A 6052-nucleotide genomic window follows, 5' to 3' on the forward strand; every position below is an offset into this window, starting at 1 on the left:
GCTTACGTTTCATACTACTAAACAAAATCTTTCTCTAAACAATTAGGGGCGTTTGGTAGATAAGCTTAAATATATTTTTGTGCATTTTAAACACGATTACACATATTTTTACACACTTTTTCATCTATATGTATATGAAAAACATCCAAACAATATTTTTCAAACTACTCTTCCAAACTAGAGTTTTGAAAAATTATAAACAAGTTCAACTACCAATATTTGGTCAAAAAAAGAACAAAAATATGTGAGTGGTTAGATACTAATAACACGTTAGGATTTTTTTTTTTCTTATATATCTTTTTGTTTAATTATTTGTGTATTTTTTTTAAGTCCCATTTTTTGAAGATATAATAATGTTTTTTTCACTAATTTTCAATAGATAAACCAATAAAGTTGCCGATAAAATAATCTAAATACAAACCCTACAATTAAACACATTACAGACAAACCATTTCTTCATTTTAGAGATATATCAGCCTTCTTTTTTTTTTTTTTAATTAATTTCTTGGGTTTTGTTTTTTCTACTCCCAACGTTCATAGCATGATGGGAATAGAATTATCTATATATATATATAAAACCGAAGCTTTTAGAGCTCCCACATTTTTCCACATCAGCATTATTTAAAAAAAAAGATTATTAAAAAAAAAAAGTAAAACCCTTTTCTGACCCAATAACTATTTCTCCAAAAACAAACCCAATAAAACCTATTTCTCTCCCTCAAACGCAAACGTATCTCTCTCTCTCGTTCCCCCACTCCTCTTCTACCTGTGGCTCTGCTACCCCAGACAGATTCTATTCTACAAAAAATAGAACCGCCGCATCCAAAAAAAAAAAACACAGAGCCGCGAAACGCCGAGACAGAGATAGCAATTTGATTTTGAGGGTCCTTCACCATTCTCTTTGATTTTCGGGTTGTGGCCTACTTCCTCTCAAAAGGTAATTCTCCTCCGCCCATAAACACCGCTGCTGATGGGTTCCTACTCTTTCTCTGATAAAAAAAATTCCTCCACCGATGGGTTCCCATTCTTTCTTTGATTTTTTGTTATATGTTTTCAAAATTTATAATTTCAGTTGGCTTTGGTTCTAGATTTAAATTCAGAAATTAGGGCTTAGAAAATAGGATTCTGATGTGATTGATTAAATGTTTTCGTTTATATATATATATATATATATATATTTTAATTCATCTCTTTGGATTTAAATCATTCAGTTTCTTTGCAGAGATGAAGTGGAATACTCTAATTTCATCACAGCAAAGGTATTAATTTCTTTTTCTAATATTCTCTTCAATTATGGTTTGTTGTCAAGTTAGGAATTTTAGTTCATACCCCTTTTCCTCTCTAAACGGGCATAATCCAAAGAACCCAACGACATCGCAAATTGTCTTCTGGAACAAATCGATCTTCCTTTTATTCAAAACATACAAAGTCTTCCATATGTTATTCAAAATCCAATTTTGTTTGACAAATTCACCAGCTTTCTTGCTTTTTCTCTCTGTAATTCTCTCTTTCTCATGTTTTTGCTGGTATAATGGTTGAGAGAATGATGTAAGAATCGGTATCCTTTGTGAAAATAAGCCAACCCTAAGTGTTTGACAAAATGACCCAGAGAAATTAGAATCAATGAAAATTAAAGGTTTGGTAAAAATTTTATGTCTGTTTTGTTAAAATCCTCCCCATCACCCTAAGTGTTTGACAGAATGTCTCAATGAAATTGAAATCTTTTTTTTTCTTACCATGTTGTAATAATGAAATTCATTCTCATTTAAAGTTGCTGCAAAATATGTTTGTATGGCATTGTTACCGTATTGTTGGAATTAGAGATAAGTCAGACTTCATCTATTTGTTTTTTCCATACTCTATTCCTGTTTTATGGAGGACTTTTGGATTGAACTTTCAGCTTTAGCTCATGATTTTTGTAGCAATCATCAAATGTTTTTTTTATAGCCCAATTTAATAGGTGTCTCTTTTCTTATCTTTGGGTTGCTACTGACGGCTATAATAAATTTTTGGACTTGGATATGTGACTTTTTGTTAGAATAATACACTTATTGGTATTTGATGCAAGTTTCCTAAAGTTTAGGACTTTTGGATTGAACTTTCAGCTTTAGCTCGTGATTTTTGTAGCAATCATCAAATGTTTTTTTTATAGCCCAATTTAATAGGTGTCTCTTTTCTTATCTTTGGGTTGCTACTGACGGCTATAATAAATTTTTGGACTTGGATATGTGACTTTTTGTTAGAATAATACACTTATTGGCATTTGATGCAAGTTTCCTAAAATTTATGTTGGTTGCAACTTGGGTTCTTATTGTTGTTAATTGTTCTGCTGATAGGTAGCACTTTGATTTTCTTGGAAGGATTGCAAAAATATGTCTTTAACTTAATGGAATTCCCCGTGGGATGTAATGATAGTGTTGGGCAGTTAGGGAAACAACACTTTTGAAATTTAAAAGGGGTATGAACTAAAATTTAAAGAATTTTTTCTTTTAAAAATTCTGTCATACTCTACATTGTTATACTTATCCCTTTTTCATCGCAGGTGAATTTTAGTTCTTTTAAACTTAATCATGTCACTTTAATTTTCAAGTTTTGTTTTCCCTCTTATCTGTTCTGTTATTCGTAAGGGGGAGTGAAATTGAGGAATTCTGTCGGTTTGATCTACTTTTGGTTTTTTGGGTTGCTATGGTTGAATGGTTGGCCTTTGGTTCAACGCCCTTAAAAAGGGGTTTTTAGCAAATTTTTAATTGTGTAGTTTTGGTATTTGATGTCCTCCACCGTAAGAATTCTCAGTTTATGCTCTATTTGTATTAACATGAGACCTTTATTATCATTATTATTTTTTTTTTGGGGATTTAATTAAAGTTTCTAGGTTATCTCAAGCTTTGGTTTCATGTTTAGTCTCTATTTATTTTGTATTTTAGTTTGACCGAATCTTCTTTAATAGTAGCATCTTGATTTTTGAGGGGTTTTATTTGATTCTTTGTTTGGTTGCAGACCCCAGCTTCTTTTCCAATTTCCTCCTTTAGTAACCCACGGATTATTTTCTGCTTTCTGTTATGCACAGCGAAAGACCAAATCTATATAGTTTAGAAGCTGTCTGCAAATCCCAGCAATAGCAAAGTGAAAAGGTAGAGCTATTTAAGATAGAAATTATGAGAAAATTTTACTAATGATAGAAGATTTTCTGTTGTGATTATTTAATGCAAATTGTTGGTATGGGTTGCAGGGAAAAGAAAGCTATGAGTAATGGACATAGACATGAGTTATTAAAACACTAAACAATTGTATCTTTTTGGTGGTTTGCTATTGGTAATTCTTTTCTTCACAATCATGCTATTGTTTTCTGTTTTTAATTTTTAATTTTTATAATAACAAACATTTATAACTAAGGCATTGAAATATTTTGTGCACAACATGTGTTTGAGAAAATGCCTTGCTTACTCTTGCATTAGTTTGTAGCCACTTTATGGTTTGTGCATCTTGGTTTTAATTGATACTGGTTATTGACTACTTTTTGTTATGTATCAATCATAAGTTATGATGATACAAAAAATATTCTGTTTGTACCCAACGATCGGAAAAAAATATGTTTTGCCAAGTCATTAAAGGATGAAGAAACTCTTAGATGTCAGTTCTGCTAAATAGCCAATGTACTTAATCAGTAGATTTGATTTCAATTGCCAGATTTTCAATTGATATAGAAATAATGGAAGGATGGATTGTTGTTCTTTTCAAATTTTTTTTATAATGAAAGCCTTATGGTCAAAGCGCAGTTTGTCAACGTTACTTTCAACTTTCAAGCATTCAAATTTAGATAGGTGCTTGGTAGAACTTTGTTTCTAAGGTATTTAATTCAATGCATTGAATAGTCTTTTTTCTTATTTTCTGCCAAATAATGCAGTGGCTTGGTATTCAAACTAATATTTTCAATGCTTCGTTCTTTGCTCTCTTTTTATTTTGAAAATTTTTTTTCCTGGGCTGAATGAGTTGTCCTCTATTAAGGTTACAACTGAGACATTATATAGCACTTACATCAATTCAAATGCCTACGTAAAGCTTTACATGAATCATTCTTCTTTTTTCCTTGCTTTAGCCTCTTTTTCTATTTGCTAAGATAGAGTAAATTTGTGGTTTGTTGACAGTACTTGCTACATGCAATGAGAATTACTATAGTTCACAATCGAATGAGTTTTACCATAGTTAACAAATGAGTTTCTTTTGGAACATCTGACTCCTCCTGCCAACAGTTTGAAGCCATGTCATATCATGTACAACAATGAAGATGACAATGGGAGAGATATTTTCCAAAGATTATATTGAAATTTTATTGTTTAATAGATTGTGCTGATTTTTTTTTTTGACCCAATTCTTTTTATGTAAATAATTATATTAGAGGGTACTTGTGTTTGTTTTGTATTCTATATTTGATTGAATTGTAGTTTAGATGAGTCTTTGGGTTTGGAACAGGATATGGAGTTCATACATAACCCATTTTGGTCCTTAATTGTATTGTGGAAAAATTTATTGCAGAGAGATGATTAGAGTCAAAATAATTATGCTGCTACGACAATTCTTATAATTCTTTTCAATTAGAGTATGAAATTGAAATTTTGAAATTTTTTTGCCTCTTCGTTGTTGGTGCTTCTAACTATTGGAAAATTTCATTTATTGTTGTTTTCGTTATCAACCTATTCTATTGCCAGGCTTACCAAAAAACACTTTTTAAAGTTTTTTTTTTTTTTTTTCAATTTATTGGAAATATTGATTAATTCTTAAGATTTAATTCTTCATTTTATTTTAAACTTAAGTTTGATTTCTATTTTTCATTAAGTAATTTAATGTTTCATCTTTATACAAAATAGTTTTCCCGTGCATCGCACGGGTTAGCGACTAGTTATTAATAAGTACGAAGACTTAGATTTTGTAAGATTTGATGTGAGTTCACACTTTACGCCGTTTGCCAATCTCACATTTCATGAATTAATTAATAAGTAGTGATGGTATTGTATTACAGCGCGGATCTGTATGTTAGTATAGGGTTCTGTCTCTTTAGGGCTAGGACAGACCTTGGGTCACAGACTCACATGACTCTGATACCTGCCAAAATGTGCGTTTGGGCTCTTTGGGTATTAATTAATTTTATTTTTAAAAACACGACAAATGGGATGGATAGAGTATATTGATTTTACTAATATGTGTTTCCATAGCACACAATAATAAATTAATTTTAAAAAAAATTTATTGAAAGTTGAAAAAATTTTGATAATTTTTTCAATTCTTAATAAAAAATTTTCAAAAATAAATTTGTTAATTGGATCTTATATATATATACACATTTTGTTTTCATTTTTGACCCTAGAATCTTGAAATTTACTGTAAGGCCGTGTCATACTTGTTGGAAGGTGAAATTTACAGTAAAGCCATGTTATACTTGAAAGGTGACAACAAAGGTTTTGTTTAGTATGTTTTCAATTTAAAAAAAATATTTTATGTATTTTTATACACTTTTTTATTCACACATATTTTTTATTTTGCTAGTCATTTCGTACATTTCTCCGATACTATACCTTTTTTTTTAATTTTATTTTCAGATTTACATCGATACGTACCGATATTTCTTGTCTCATTCAACTACAAAATACACGTATCAATTAACAATATAATTTTCTTGGAACTAACAGAACTATAAGCCTAAGCTACATACATCAGTAACTTTACTAAGGAGTCTTGGAACTAACCAGCTGTAAGCCTATAAAGCTACTTCAATTAAGAGCTAGTTTGGATTCACGTCCCGTTTGCGTCTGAGGCGTTTTTTTTTTTTTTTTAACCAGCGTGTTATGTACTGTTTATTGACCATAAACAGTAAATTTAAGCTCACGAAAGTGCCAAATATAAGCTTTCCTCTAATAATGACAAAATCTCTGGCTCGGCACTTCTAAGAGGATTATTGATTTCCGCAAAAGGCTTAAGAGAGCTTTGATTCTTGCAGCCCGTTTAGTAGGTCATTTTAAATTAAATTTTTATAGTAAATTATCTCATTTAGTATAAA

The 6052-nt window shown here is 30.4% G+C and overlaps 1 long non-coding RNA gene across 3 annotated transcripts; it reads left to right on the plus strand.

The window, feature by feature from the left end:
* Positions 1–830: 830 nt before the first annotated feature.
* LOC115982468 lies at positions 831–3647 on the plus strand. Of its 3 annotated transcripts, none has more exons than XR_004089630.1 (4): positions 831–937; positions 1212–1259; positions 2998–3131; positions 3230–3647. It is a non-coding gene; the product is annotated as an uncharacterized LOC115982468 (long non-coding RNA). The 3 variants fall into 3 exon arrangements; XR_004089628.1 differs by having other exon boundaries at positions 1223–1259; XR_004089629.1 differs by lacking the exon at positions 1212–1259.
* The last annotated feature ends 2405 nt before the right edge of the window (positions 3648–6052 follow it).

The sequence above is a fragment of the Quercus lobata genome, chromosome 3 (genome assembly GCF_001633185.2).
Source record: "Quercus lobata isolate SW786 chromosome 3, ValleyOak3.0 Primary Assembly, whole genome shotgun sequence".
NCBI lineage: Eukaryota > Viridiplantae > Streptophyta > Magnoliopsida > Fagales > Fagaceae > Quercus > Quercus lobata.